General features: G+C 35.4%; 1 protein-coding gene across 11 annotated transcripts in view; it reads right to left on the bottom strand.

Annotated features, from left to right (window-relative positions):
- Positions 1–15,678, bottom strand: part of B3GALT1 (beta-1,3-galactosyltransferase 1) — a 186,741-nt gene that overhangs the window by 88,590 nt on the left and 82,473 nt on the right. For all 11 annotated transcript variants that reach the window (XM_039554608.1, XM_039554606.1, XM_039554605.1 and 8 more), the window contains exon 2: positions 11,436–11,576. The gene's annotated coding sequence lies outside the window, so the exon portion shown is untranslated. The remainder of the gene's footprint in view (positions 1–11,435; positions 11,577–15,678) is intronic.

The following is a 15,678-nucleotide window of genomic DNA, read 5'->3' as shown; positions in this document are numbered from 1 at the left end:
CACGTAGGCAGAAGAATTCTAGAAGCTAATGTGTTATTCTGTTGAACTGTAGTGTAGCTTCCCCATCTGTCAGTTTTTCACAGGCTGAAAAAACTGAATATAGCCAACCTTAAATGACTAATTTAAAAGTGGTGAATCTGAGTAATGCACATTTAACAGGTATTCTGTCTTTCTTGTTGAACTGCCAGACAGTAGCCCAAGGTTTACACATACTTTGCCTAGGATGCCTATTTCTGCAAAAACTAGCTGAGGGAAGTCTCCTCTGTAAGACATCTTCCACTGTAGTGGAAACTGATGTAGAGTTCACTCTGAAATATTGCATAGTTGAAAATCAGAAGTGTAACTCCCTACAGAAGAACCATATGGCAAACTCAGTTATTTCCAGGCGCTCGTAAATTACTGTGCAGTTCTCCTCCTGGTATTTGCAGTTTAGCATTAGAGAAGATGAAGAACTTTGCTTCAGGAAGCAGAAAAATATTAAAAATCAGCACTTTTATTTGAGCTGGCTAAAAAATTCCTTAAAATTATTCTATTTCCTCAAAAATATTTTTCTTCTTAAATGAAATAAAGTACCCAAAGTCCTTTGATTTTATTTTCTTTTCAGGTTTGAGGGTTGCTGTTTGATTGCTTCTTTTATAAGGGAAATAAATTTTGGGCCAGCTTGTGTCCTTGTGAATTCAACAGGAAGAACCTTCATCCAAGTCAAATCACAATGAATTATAGACAAGGTTCTAGTGGTTTTGGTTTTTTTGTCTTGTTTTGTTTTAATCTTGGAACAATATAAATACTTAATACAAATTCTTTGTACTAAGAAAGAGAGGAGGAAGAGCTCAAGCTGCATTTTTCCTATAGGAAGGAAAAACATGGTAAACTATCTCAGCAGTAGCTCTTCTGTGAAATAAGGCAGACAAAATGAGAGCTGTTCTCAGAATTAAATTATTGCTAATTAAGCTCCCTATCTAGCATGAGGAAAAAAAGCATTTTATTCTCCTGGGTTCTTATCTCTACTGATAGTCATACAAATCATAAGATAAAATCTTCTCTTGTAGAAACAATTTGTAACTGACATAGGCATATCAAGTAAACTTAACAAAGCTGACAAAAAATTCTGGCAAAAATTATTTCTTGAAAGTTGTGTTAGATCTGTATCTGAAAAAGCATCTGTAACTTCTTCTGTTTGGGATGGGGGGTTTTTTTGTTGTTGTTGTTTGTATGATGACATACTGCATTTGCCTGCAGTATTATAAAGGCTTTAAGTGGCCAACATCAGTTTCCAAAATTTAAAGTACCTCTTAGAGGTCATTCTCAAAACTACTTTGGGAACTAGATATGAAAAGTAGGAATAGTATGTCTTAAAAAGCTTATTAAAAGAAGATTTTAATTTTGCATGACTTGATCCCAGTTTTTCTCAAAACACCATATTTCCCCAGAACTAAAAAAATTTGACACATTCCTGTATCTCTTGGGGCACCTGTCAGAAGTCCAGACAGTGATCCTATAAATGTGATTTCCATTCAGTGAAAATTAATAAAATCCAAAATGCTTCAGGAAAATACTCCTGGTTTATGAAAACAGATCTTGAAAAAATCTGTTCACTGGAATATTTCCAAACAGTTCTGCTTATCATGGTTTCCAGGATATCTGGGCATAATTTGCTCAATGCACATAGATATCAGCAACATTTCTAGTAAAAATGGTGAAACCACAATTGTTCTCTTCAGAGTATTTGTGTAAATACAAGCTATTGAATTAAGTCTGGGCAAATGATGACAATGCAGTCCTTAACTTTCCAGGATGAATGAATTCAAGTGTTACATTCCTAGCACTGACAGTGCTCCAAGAATGGTTAGTTGTCTCTCACCAAGACTGCTAGTTTCAGGTGAATGTAAGCAAAATTCTGACGAGTGATTGATTAATTACTGACTCGCTTATTTATAGTGGTATATACAGCCTCTTGTAGGAGTGGATAAATAGTTTTTCCACGAGAGGAAAGGGCATACTTGCCAGTGTTTGGTGCAAAGAAATTGTTCTGGCTGTTGATACAATCAGTGAACAACCAGTCAAGTGCCACCTGGAATAAAAGTCAGGTCTGAAACTCCCTCTCCCACGTGGCAAGGAACTGATTTTACCAGGTTAAATATTTGTGTGTTTTGAGTCCGTGTTCTTCTAGGCTAAAGCCACAAAATTTAATTTCACTCTTTAAGAGACCAAACTGCAAGTGCACCAATTAATTATTAGTAACTGATGCATATTATAGTGCTGGAGAGGAAACTGCAGAGAGTATAGAACAATTACCTCCTGCTAGGAAAGCTCAGAGAAGCTTTTGTCTGCTTATTAAACATAAGTTATAAAAAGTAAGAAGGACGAATCAGAGAAGGCATATGTGTGAAACCCATGCACCTGATAAGCATAGCAGTGATGTGAACACAGACGCTGTGATACAGACATCTGTTGAAAACCTCTTAGTATAATTGTGTGGTCTTTCTTGCTGTGAAATAATAGCAAATACTGATGAGCCTTCTATTGAAAATTGTAGCCAAACTATTTTTGAGGTTTTTCGGTTTTTTTTCCTTCATGTGTAAGGGGTAAAAGAGAGAGAATTTTTACACTGACAGTGTAGGCTAAAAGAATCTTGTTTCTTCTGAAGTTCAGGAATGAAGCTACAAACTGTAAGCATAAACATAGCAGCAGTAAAATGTTTTTAATTTCTTCTATTAGATCAAATTCTCCAGCACTACATTCATTACTATACTTACCATTAGTAAAAACACAGAAAACCCACAAATTCTAAAAAAACCATGGGTATTAAAGTAAAAGTTAAAGATGATCTTCATCTCTGATGTTACAGTCTTCCAGAGCACAGTACATATGGGGGAATTTATTCCCACTTCATAGTAATATAATTAGTTTTCTGGACAGAGCCACTGGAATGTACAACATCCTCTGAAAAGATGGAGTAGCTGATGCTTTAGTGAGTGCTTTTCTAGCAGATGTTTTGTATAAGTTTATAAAACATACTCAGACAATCTCAATTTCATTTGAACAAAAGAGTATTTGTGTGGCCTATTCCTCTTTTCTGCTTCCAGTTTATGTTCTGCTTGGCTTTGCTGTGCTCAATACTTATAGGTGCTATTCATAGTAAAAAAACAAACAAACCAAACAATTCTTCAAAGCAGAAAGCATGGGTTTTAGCTTCTAAATTTTTGCATACATGTTTTGATGTTTTTTTGCTATTTAATATATGCATATTTGAATTATCTTATGGCCCGAGGCATACTAAAACTGCTGGGTACTTGAGAAGGAGCAAGGCACACAGAAGCTAGAATCTATGCCCTGGAGTTTTCTTCAAGGAAATGTCTAGTTCCCTTACATGTTTATAAAATACTATATTTTGAAAACAGTAATTGAATTACCAATATGGATTATGTGATGTTACCAGAAGTTCTTCAGTCATAAAATAAGGAAGGCCCACCTGATAAATTCAGTGTTGGATATGGGACACGTTCTAGGACTCTCTTAGTTGGTATTATCAAACCTGAGAGTTACTGACCAGTGAAAGTAATTTGTCTGAATAAGACATTAGAATTGAATCTACAGGCATGCAATGCCTGAATTTGTTTTTTACAATAGAAAGATTAAAGTTTCATTAAATTGGATCAAAGAATAGAACTGAATTGCTTTTTTGAACTCCGTTGTCCTTTTCCATCAGATTACTGATATACATGCTGTGTGCTTCGTTCTTCTTAGTCATGATGTTTTACATCATAATTGTGAATTTAATTTAATGTCTTCTTTTTTTTTTTTCCAGATTTCATTTTCCAAATAACATTGGGAATTGAAAAAACATTGTAAGAAAAACAATTGGTCCAAAAAGCCACCTAATCTACACTTAGCCAAAATTTATTTTGGGATTGCAAAGCTGGTTAGTTTTTTATTTTAGTGCCAACTTATTCTGCACTTGGTTTCACCTGGTCTATACAGTCCCTGCCACAGTAGAACAAATGCTAACTAGAGCTGAAAAGCGCTAATATCCAACAAATAACTAATAGTACTATCATGAAAGCATAAGAAAAAATATTTCTGAACACATGGTTCGTAGGCCAAAAGTAAAATAAGTCAGAGAAGTTTTACATATATCTGTATAATCAACCAAACTTTCACATTATGACTTTTCCACTGAAACAAAAAAGTACATCTTTGGAGGTTCCCCTATCACCAGTAGTGATATTTTCTGCTTTTGCAGTAATTTTCTGCTTTTGCAAACCTGCACAAACTAATCAAATAGTAATAAGAAAGGTCTTGATCCTGTTCTCATTGACTTCATTCAGAGTTTAGCATTGACTTGGAAATGATCACTACTGGATGGAGAATTATTATATAAAATAGAATGTGTAACAGGTGGCAGTTTTGACTTGGAATTTTGCTAGAATTATCATAATCATTTTTACTGTTGACTCTTTCCTTAACCTAGTTTGCTAAAATAATTCAGTGCTTTGTGAGATAGGTTCTCATCCCACCTTGTATTACACTAGGATAACTTCCTTGTTTGGAAGAAAATGACAAGATTGAATTAGTAGAATATTCTTTATTTGGGAGATTTGTTATCTAATGTGTCTAAGATTAAACTAGAAAAGCAAAACTATCAGTAGATTTTAAGAGCATGTTGAAATAAGAGACAAAGCTGAAGAAACATTTATTTATAGTATTCTCATACAATTGGTATTCTCTGCATCAAAAAACCTAAGTCAAGGAGAGTCCTAGGCAAAAGCACTTTCGCAAGTGAAATCAGTATGTGCCTTCCTAATTAAGTTAACTTTAAAAAGCTCTTTCTCCACTTTGTTCCCTTTTCCACTTTGTTAAACTTTATAGAATGGTCTGTGACTCATATCCTGATGATATAGATGTCTGTGTTAGAAATTCACTGGCTTCCTGAGTGGCAGAATTTTTATTAGTATACCTGTATTTTCAATATTTATCTTATGAGCATGTTAAACTTCAGAGCCTGCTACTTTCTCAGTTAAGAAACTTTAAAACTTGTTTTAATGTCGTCACATAAAAAATTATACCCTTTCCAGTCTCTCACATCAAACTCTATGCACCATTTTGTCCTCATGCAGACAGAATTTTCAGTCAACTTTATCTTACATAGCTCTTTCTCTCTCTGTCACGGGTTCCTCTCTGCCAGTTGTGATTCCTTCTCCCTTCCTGTTCTTTTTTGGGGTTTTTTTCCCCTTTCAGACTGCAGGAAGTTTTTTTTACTGGAGAAAAGGCCAAAGGTGAGGATACTTCTCAGGTTTGGAGGTGATTCTCCAAAAACCCATATCTTTCCCTTTACTGAAGATTTCCAATCCTCTCTTTCTACCACTCTGGGAAATGACCAGATGAGACAGTTACTGCCTGGTATGTATAGCCCAGCCAAGAGGAGCAGGACATTTGCAGCTGGGTGGCCGTGCCAGGTGTCATTCCAGCTGGTGCTTGATACCAAGGAGCATGCACTGGTTTTGCATCCCTTAAACATTGCATCTTGCCTACCAAATACTGGGACAAACCCGATGTAACTGACATTTACTGATAAAGAATGAAGTACTCCGTACTTTTAAAGAAATGTTAACATGTAATTGAATAATTTTACTGACTATAGAAATTGTAATTCTCCAGATATACATATATGTAATGAGAGCGATTACCATGCAACAATAAACCATCACTGCTATTATAAAGCCATAAACTCTTATTCAATATACTATAAAATTCAAAATCTAATTGAATGTGCTAGTTTAGCATAATTCCCACAAGCCATCATTCCTTAATATTGTGAAATGAATGGGGGGTTTGTGGAGCTATTAATTGTTACCGACAAGCAATAACCACTGGAATGAAACTCCAATTATCAGCAACCATTAATCACATTTACTGTCATCTGTGATGTCAGAAAAAATAATATTCTAAACAGCTAAAAGGAATTTATATCTCAAATGTTTTAACTCACTTTATAGAAATCAGATGGTCTTTTGCTGGGATAAGCAAGGAATTACAAAAGGGTGTTTTCAGTCCTGCTCAGTCTTGTATCTTCCAGTTTTAAAAAATCTTCCCACTTTATTGCACTTTGATGGAGACTTAGATGCCGTGCAGATTTATTTCTATGCAGTTGTGTACAATTTATAATTATTGCCAGCATGATGTTATTGTAGTCACTGGCTTTAAAATAAGAAATTAGAGATCATCTGAGCATGCAATTTCTGTTCCAGGAAAGCAATTAATGTTGGGGTGCATCTTGATCAGGTGTAGTGTTCTTGGAAATGAGGGCGTAAACAGGGGTGGCAGAGTCTTGCTCAGAAAACTTTGTTCTATACTTTTCATCTTGTTCATTTTTCAGATTCTGTTGTTTACTTCAAATAATTGTTTTCCTTTGAACCTACACAGTATATCAAAAACATAGATGTAAATCTCTGGGAATGAGAGGATAGGAAGCTGTTCAGTACTAGTGAGTGGATTGGCCAAATGTGCAATGTAGACCTGGCAGTTAAATGGCCTCACTTGCAAAATGGGATCTGCTAACCAAAAATTTCCCCTAAAACTAACAAATAACATTGTTGGACCATTAAGGGCATATTGTGGTCCTCACTCTCAAATTATACTGAGGTTTCTTCTGAACTACAGAAAATCTGAATGATCAGGATTTGAGACTTTGCCAGTTGTTTACCTTGAGAGTCTGTCAGCTTTTGTTGGCATAAAAAGACTTAGATTTAGAATGAGGAAGCATTTTGAAAGCAGAAAAAGGAAGGAAAATAAGGAAGAATATGGAAGAATTTGGAAGCACCAGTCCAGAATATCGTGTGAATAACTTCATTTAGTAAAAGGACTGAAATCCTAAATATTTTGTTTACTATACTGTGTTGTTCACTCATGGTTTCAACACTTTATAATCCACTGAAGATCCAAGTACTCTAACACAAAATCAGCAGAGCAGGTATAACATCTGTTCATAATGTACTGCAAATATCCAGCAGAGTATCTTCTTAGAAGAAACATATGAGAATTGATGACTGAACTATATATCAAAAGAAGCCCTAAAATATACACAAATTGTATTTAGCTGAGTCTGAAAAACCTCTAAGGCATGGAGCAGCTGCTTATTTTTCAAGTTTTCGAGTAGAAGTGTATTTATAAAATTGGGTATAGTAGTGCCTCTGGAAGTAAAAGTCAGAGGTTGACTATACTAACAACTTTATTATTCCAGTTGTTATTTATATAACCAGTTTATTATTTACATAACCAGTTTTCCAAATTTTCAAGTACTGCATTTTTGCTGAAACCAAGGTGTGTGTGATTGACAGTATGGTTTTATAGTGTTCAGTGTACTCTTGAATAGGTCACATCTGTCCTCTCTGAAATTCTCTGAAGATATTGTCACTCATCAACCTTGCTAACTTAAACACTATGGTTGGATTAAAATACTTTATGTCTGATTTTCCTGCTGAACGTAACTGAATGTTCTTCCTCTGAAACATAGCAAATTTTTGGCCTATCAGCATTTTCTTAAATTAACTGAAGGCATTCAAAGTGAACGCATCTAAGATAATCAATATTATACTATAGTACTGTCATGATCAATTAATCAAAAAAATTAAGTGCCTAAATGAATTGAACTAGCAGAAAAAACTTTGTCATGAGAAAACATTGGAACATGATTCTTTCCCCGACTTCAACTCCCAACCTCTCCCATTTATCGTTTTCCTGATGTTTTTCTGAGTTGTTCAATGTGAAACTTGAATAGTTTGTAAATTCAGTAAAAAATAATAGAAATAATAGTAGAAATGATTACCATGCTATTATAAGATTTTAGTCTGAAGTATTCATACTGACATTCCATTTCCCATATTTAATTGAACATTTCTGTGTTTTCAGGAGAAATTACTAAGTATTTTAAAAAGTTATTTTCCATTACCAATTTAAAACTGCTGCACTGAAAATTTATCATAACTAATGCATTCATTTATGCTTGTTGTCAAGGTGACAGAGTTTATCAGAATATCAGAAATCAAAGCATTTAAAATGTAGTTGTCAATTCTCAGTATATTTGGGTAAGGTAAACACTAATTCTGTCAAACGCTATTTATCTTTCATTAGTATGGAACTGAATTCATTCTTAGAACAAAAATATACAAATATTACTCTGTCTTGTAGTAATAAACAGCTTTCCTTTAAAGAAGATAATAATAGACAAATGTATGGTACTTTAGGAAGTATGTTTACAGCACTGTGTCTTTAAACTTGAGCTGTCAGTTAACTCATATTCAAGATTTCTGCTCGCTTAAAAAGGAAGAACACTCCTGAGTATACTAGTGAGAACTGGCTTTTTCCCTCTCTTCCTCCCTCCCTTCCTTTCTTATCTCTCACTGAATAATAACCCTCATTTAATGTCATCAGTCATTTTTGCCATCAGCCTTTTTTATGGCTGGAACAGAAGCATGAATGGCACACACACTGAAATATGTGAAAACTTCATAGATTTTGATAAGATAGTGGAGAATGTGTCAAGTTGGTGTTATCATTAGCTGAGAAATGAAAATGGATGCAGTAATTTGCACAATTTCAGCATGGCCCCTCCTACCATCACTGGGCAGCAAGTATTTACAGATGTAAGCCAGTCCAGTGGCAATCTTGAGACTGGTAAACTGCACCCAGAGTGTTCTGGTAGTGAGTATAAGCTAGCAAGGGACAATGATCCTCTAATCACTTTACTGTGAGCTTCTGTTATCTTAAAATGACATTGAGACACTTAAAAGACTTACCAAAAAAAAAAAAAAATCTTCCTAATAATCAGTAAAAACTAACAGGAAAGCACAATGCATAACCCATAATAGGAAATATTTGGAGTTACTAGAATTTATCTGATTTAATCCTGCTAAAGGTCTGGCTAAAGGGAGCAATCTACTTCTTGGCTGCTCAAACTGAACACTTGAATAGATGATGGATTTGAAGATGTCATCTGAAGTATTGCACAATTATCATGACTAATTTGAAAATATTCTGTTCTTGTAACAGATCTTAAAATGTCTCATCCAATGGACCACGGCGTTTAGAGCCAAACTACTCCTAAAACCAGCAGGCCTGTATATTTCTGTTATTTGGTATCACAAAATTTCTCATTTAAAATTTCAGTGGTGACTGAATAATAGCTCCCAAAGAATGATCTGACCTTGGTTGGATTTTGTTTCAGTCAGACAATTCTGCTTCTGAATTCTGATATATTGTAAAGAGAAAGCCTTTTTAAATTTGGAGTTGTTGTTTGTTTTGAAATTTCTTAGGCCATAGGGACAGATCATTTACCTGCTATCAAATGGGCACAATTAATTATTATTGTTTTACTTTAACTGTTTTCAGCAAATACTCTCCCACTTTATTGTTTTAATAATGGAATCTCATTTAGAAATTATTGCTGAAAAGTTTTCTCCAGCCTACCCATGTAAAATCATCTTTGATGCAAAATCATATTTTGGGAATATGTGTAGCATTGCACATAGCATTTGCTGACTTTTAAGTCAAACCTGCTTTAAGGTTGTCTGTAGGCTTCTACATATCATCAGGCAATTTCTTCCTGTTTAAATATTCCTGATAGAGTTTATTACTTTTCAGTAGCTGGAAAGTAGTTTATCACACTTTCAACTCTTTATTTAGTTTCATCTCCATTTCAGTTTCAGACCTTATTGATATAATTAAGAACTATGCAATTTGCCCTCATTTTTCTATATGCCTTGAGTGTGTTCTGTTCTTCCACTTTTAGTGCCCTCCCCAAGGTAATACAAAATAATAAAATACCATATGGCAAATGGAATCAGCTGTAACACCATGCAGTGTCTTTTATCACGCAGCTTTTAGAGTATGACATTCCCAGGTTTGTAACTGATGAATATTGCTTGTCCTAGAGAAACTCGAGCCGTATGATGCTGCTTCTCCCATTAGAGGCATCCTTGCTGATACTCTGCAAGCGTGCAGCAGCTATCAATCAACAACACACCAGGAATTGGCAGAATGTCTCAAGGCATGGCAGTCCTACAAAACTGCAAAAAGTTATCATGAACACAGTCTTGCATTACCACGAATTGTGCAACACATAATTAATATGTTAACAGTAAAAATGAGTTTTAGATACTTTGTTAGGCTTGGCTGAGGATTTTTGTTTGCTTTAATGTCTTTAGGGCTCTTGGGAATTCATAGAATGTGTTTTTTCATTAGTGGATTTCCATAGGTTTGGAGTCAGTCTTCTGAAACATGCTGTCTGGGAGCATTAGATGTTGTTCTATGAAAATTAAATATAAGCGTAAGTACAGATTTTGTAGATGAGTTAAAGTACTTCTACAGTGACAAAATCTAAAGGAATTTCTGTTTTGTGGATATACTAAATGAGTGTGAAAAGCTGATGGTGTTACTTAAGAATGCAAAAACCTGTAAGTAACCATTTCTTAATACTTCATGTGTGTTGCTATACCAGCATCTTAGGTTAGCTCTGGCTTTGTGAGTGGAAGGGAGAAGTAAGGATTAAGTAAATAGATATGCAATGTTTAGCTATGATTTTCTTTCTATCTTCTGCTTGCAGCAAAAATATAATTTTAGTCTATTCTAAAAGTAAGTATCTCTAAAAAGTTAATAGGATGTTTCTGTTGTGAAACAGAATTCTGTGTTGAGTTCCATCAGGTAACATGCAGCTATCTTAGTTTCCCATCTTGTTTTAGGGAATAGAGATTATACAGTCTCCACCATGTTTAGTGCTCCCATTGTGACACTAGAAGGGGTACAGCAACTTTGCTCCAAAGCAGGAAAGCAGAAGAGGAAAGCATGTATTGTTCTTCCCTGTTCATCCAGATGCGGTCTTTGGTAAATCTATTTCTACTCCTCTCTGGTCATGCTTAGGACATATAAGTGTGCCCAAGCTGTAACTAAATTTTCCACCTGTCACCTGTAGGAAGAGAGGGGTGGGTGATAACAGATGGTGCTTTTCTGTAATGTTGCAAGAGATCAGTTCAAGGGCAGGGCAGGTTTGAGAACTTAGGGTTGTGGAGAAGGCACAGTAGCACACGTAGCACAATTCACTTTTACTCCTCTGTCAAAACACTACTCAGATGGCTTCCTGTAGCAATTAGTACCGTGTTTCATTTAAAAGAAATAAAACGAAATACAGGAAATGCATTTTATTAAAAGAAATGGAGGATACCAGTATAATAAATATTTGCACTGAGGGTAACAGCAATTTTGCTCAAAAAGTAAATTCACTGTGTGAGTTGGGGTTAGTAGGGTATATGTATTGTGTGAGCACATATGTCCTTGACATATATAGAAGGAATTCTCAGAAATACTAGGAAAGGCAAGTTAAACTATTTGGCACAATTCTGTGTACATTTTACACTTTATACAGAATCACCTGAACTCCTTACCTGATATTTTTAGAAACAGCTCTTTCTTTTTGTCCTTACTTTTTCTTTCTTGCTTATCTGCGTCGTATCTACTGCCGTTCTCCACTGTGTGTCTGTCTCCTCATCATGTATGAAACCAGTGTGGACTCTATATTGAAAAACCTGCATTGACAAAAATCCATGAGTTACACATGGGTAGATGACAGACTGCTTGTTTCATTACTTTTCTTTCTATCTTCCATAAAAACAGAGATAGAACAATTAGAGACTTGGGGTCAAGTACTGGAGTAATAAGTTTGCAGATGTGAATACTGCCATAATTTTATATTGCTAACCCCTTAAATCCATGCACAGAACCTATTTATATACATTATTTTCTGCACACAATGTATCAACACAAACATGTAGAAATAACGGGTGTCTTACAACACAAAATGTAGGCTTATGAGAAACGTAAAATACTAGTGTTTGGCTAGTCCTTTGGAAGCCCAGACAACACCTTAAGAGTGACCACTCATGCTTAGAGGTGTCACAGACTAGTTTACTTGCAGCACTGATCTCTTTTCTTTTAGGTCTGGTCTTGAAGTTTACAACAAGGTGCCTATCTGAGACACCGCTGCAAAGATCAGTGATTCTCACAGACTTCTGATCAGGCTTGGAAGAATTATCCTTAGATTGTAAATTTTGTGAATTGCGGTTTTTAGGTTTGTCTGTTCCCTTTCCTGGTTTATCACTCTTTGCTGTTTTTTTGGTGGTGTGTTTTGTTTTGGTTTTGGGGGTTTGGGGTTTTTTATTAAACAGATGTTTAATTGATTGGTGGGGCTTTTTGTTTCTTTTTGTTGTGTTGGGCTTTTTTTTCCACAGAACTTATATCTTGCCTTTTTCCAGTTCCTAACAATCCCTCCTCCATCTTTTATGCATCTTTCCCCCACCTTTTCTTTTGTATAATCATGCCTTTAGGTGAGAATTCGTAAATTAAAATTGTACTGTCCTGTGTTATGACCTTAACTATTAACAACATTCTTATTTCTAAGCCTCTGTCTTCCTTAATTAAGTCCAAGATAAACACCTGTATGTGGAATCTGGTAATGATTATTTGAAACAACACATTTTTGTCATACAACCAGATATGAAAAATAATTAAAGTTTGGGAATGTACAGTAGTGCCAAGGAATTTTAATTATATTAAACTGTTGACTATTGGGACAATATTTCTAGAATTAAAAACATACTTTGAAATAACTTTTACATTCATGGAAAATTTATTTGCTTGAGAAGGACAACAGCTGTATTTTTTGACCCTATTCCAGTAGGATTTGTGTCAGAATGAAGACAAAAAACATAGAAATACTTAAAATGGCTTCCTTTAAATGGTTCCACCTTTAATGCAAAGAGTCCTTGAGTGTCCAGTCTCAAGGACTGCACAAACATCTGCACAACTGAGCTTGGTCTGTCAGCTTTCTGTGGCTCAGAGACACCCAATATTGTACAATGGACAGAATAAAAAGATGTAATTAGCTTAAAAAGAGCAGAATTAGGATTCATGTTCCCCTTTGTCTTGTTACCAAAAAGCTTTACATATAATAAACACAGTCATCAAAATTCACTTATGACAAGTAAGAGTTGGCTTGTGCATCATTTATCACAGAATTCTGCCACTAGTGTCATCTTCATACACTTGAACATGTAAGATGTGTTTCCTTAGAGCATGCCACATTTTATTAAGTATCCAGCTTTTTACAGGGATGATATTAAATAAAAAGCATTCTTATTTGCCTGGAAATTTATGCCATACACCAAATACCATTTTATATGTGATTGCTTAGCAGGAACCATCTGTCATGTCCCCACCCCCACAGTGCTGAGGAAGGCAGAGGCTGAAGGTGAGAAGTATATTTACTTCTGACAACAAAAGCAGCTGCTGCTGTTACTTCTAGCTGTAAGGCAAACATGCTGGAAAGGTGACTATCTGTTGTGGTTCTAGTGTACTGGGACCAAACATGTCTGCTGATGACAGCAAACATCTTAGAATTTGGAAGAAAATTGCTTTATGGGTTGTGTCAGGAGGGCATGCACAAATGCAGGTCCAGGTGGGAGGTAGAACCAAGACGAAACTTTGGGCTAGAAAAGTATCAGGACAAATTCAAGAATCTCCCCCTTCTCTTGCCTCCTTTTGGTAGAAAATTACATTGCAAAAGAGATTATTTTTCTCTAACAATAACACGCAATTCTGAAATTAAGCACAGCAGGTAGAAACACCCAGCACAGAATTAAAAAAAAAAAAAAAATTGCATATTCATATGCTGAAATCTTCTCCAGTGCTGACAGCTAACTATTCCAAGTGGAAAAGGTACAAGCTCTGCTGTTCATTCTGCCAATTTCCCTTCTTAAAACTCTGACACTGTGTTTTGGGGGCTGTGTACTCTCATCTCTGTTATTCTTACCATCATACATCAGGCTAAGGAAGATACTTACACAGACAAATAATTATTTTTTAATAGGATCGCAGAAAATAAGTATACTTTTAAATTTATAGGAAAGGGAAAAGGGGTATTTCTTAGGCAAAACCACTTTTTTCTTTTCTTTTTTGTTACCTTCTTTCATAGTGTACAAGGGGAGCACTGTGCTAGGATGCAAACGTACCTAGAGCATATTTCAAGACCAAAATATAAACACTGGCGGGAAAGGGCACTTTATGCAAATGCATTTCCTGAGTGATGGCTCTCTCTCCCTGATGGCTGTGGTAAGACAGAATAATTTGGGAAAATAAGTGGAGTGCTCTGCCCTTTAGCTCTTTTCTCTAGAGCATGTACATCCCCTTGCAAATATGATTATGACAAAATAAAAGGTTCATTTAGGTGGGAGCTTCTTTTAAAATATTTTCAATATATCACTGTAGAAAAAGTAGAGATAAAGCAGAGCTACAAGGGACAACACTTATAGGAAGGGGAAACAGATCAATATGCCTTACTCTGTATTGCACTCATTTTCCTTTTACAGCCCACCTGTCAGTCCTGTTATCATTGTCTAGAAAAGAATTTACAGTAAGTCTTTGCTTCAATCAGTTTCCATGGTAACTTGGTTCTGTTTTAAAACCTTTACATAAAAATGGCTTGGTTGAAATGATAATGAGCTGCAGTGCTCATCCATACCTGAACTACCTTTCCTATTGCTCAAAAATAATCAGATAGGGGTGTCACTCCATCTGCTCTAGTTCCTTTGGTATCTACAACACTGTTTCAGTAATCAAGTCAGATCAGCTTGCCATCTGGAAATCTCCATTTTCAGAGATGCAGGGGGTTCAGACTACTGGCTAGTGTTTGCCCATGCCATGCTGTGAAGCAGAGTAAATCATGTTGGGGTCTGGAGTCTTGAGTTCACTGGGGAAGGATCCCTGTGCATGTACAGTACTGACAGTGGGGCTGAAAGCTCCAAGGACCACGGCATCTTTTACCATATGAACCAGAAAAGGCAGACTATCTCCCTTGTAGAAAATACTTTTCTCAAAGGTATGAAAAAAAAATTCCCTTCAAACCAGATCAAGGGGAAAAAAAACTTCAGGAAAAAAAAAACAAGTGAAAGTTTTAATTGATTCTAGGAGTACTGTGATAATGTCCCATTGTTGTTGATGTGTATGTTTTATCCAGCATTTAGTTATCCCTTATCCTAGTTTCAAGCTCATCTCTTGCACTCCTAATTTCTGATTCTTTGGCCCAGTTTGACTTTGTCTTTGACAGTCTTGTTTGTAATTCTGATTAATTTATACCATCTCCATTCTCATCTAGGAGAAAAATCAACATTTTTCTAATGTAACTTAATAACACAAGTTTCAATTACAGGGAAATCTTAAAATAACTTTTAATGTGTATCTGATAGAGCTCTTCAGCAATTAGTCTGAAAACTTGCTGCATTTTATAGATGACACCTTCCCTGTGCTATCACAAATTCTTAAAATTCTGTACTAGATCTGCTCTTGTTGTATTGGGTAGCTTAATATTTATATAATATTAATATTGGTTCCATTAGAGGCACTGATAGAATTTATGAAAATACTTTTACACATCTGTATCTTCCAGGCAGGCATTCAAAAAGCTTCTGAATGTAGATATACACCAGTTAATTTATACTTGAGTTTGTCCAAAGACTTGGTAAAGATCTCATGTTTCAGCATGGCACAACACATTATTTTCCCATCCTTTGTGGTTGTCCAGCTGGTCCATATTAAGCATCTTAAATAACAGAAACAGGTCCATGCATTTTATAG

Source organism: Corvus cornix, chromosome 7, assembly GCF_000738735.6.
Source record: "Corvus cornix cornix isolate S_Up_H32 chromosome 7, ASM73873v5, whole genome shotgun sequence".
NCBI lineage: Eukaryota > Metazoa > Chordata > Aves > Passeriformes > Corvidae > Corvus > Corvus cornix.
This window is presented reverse-complemented; position numbering and strand designations above follow the sequence as displayed.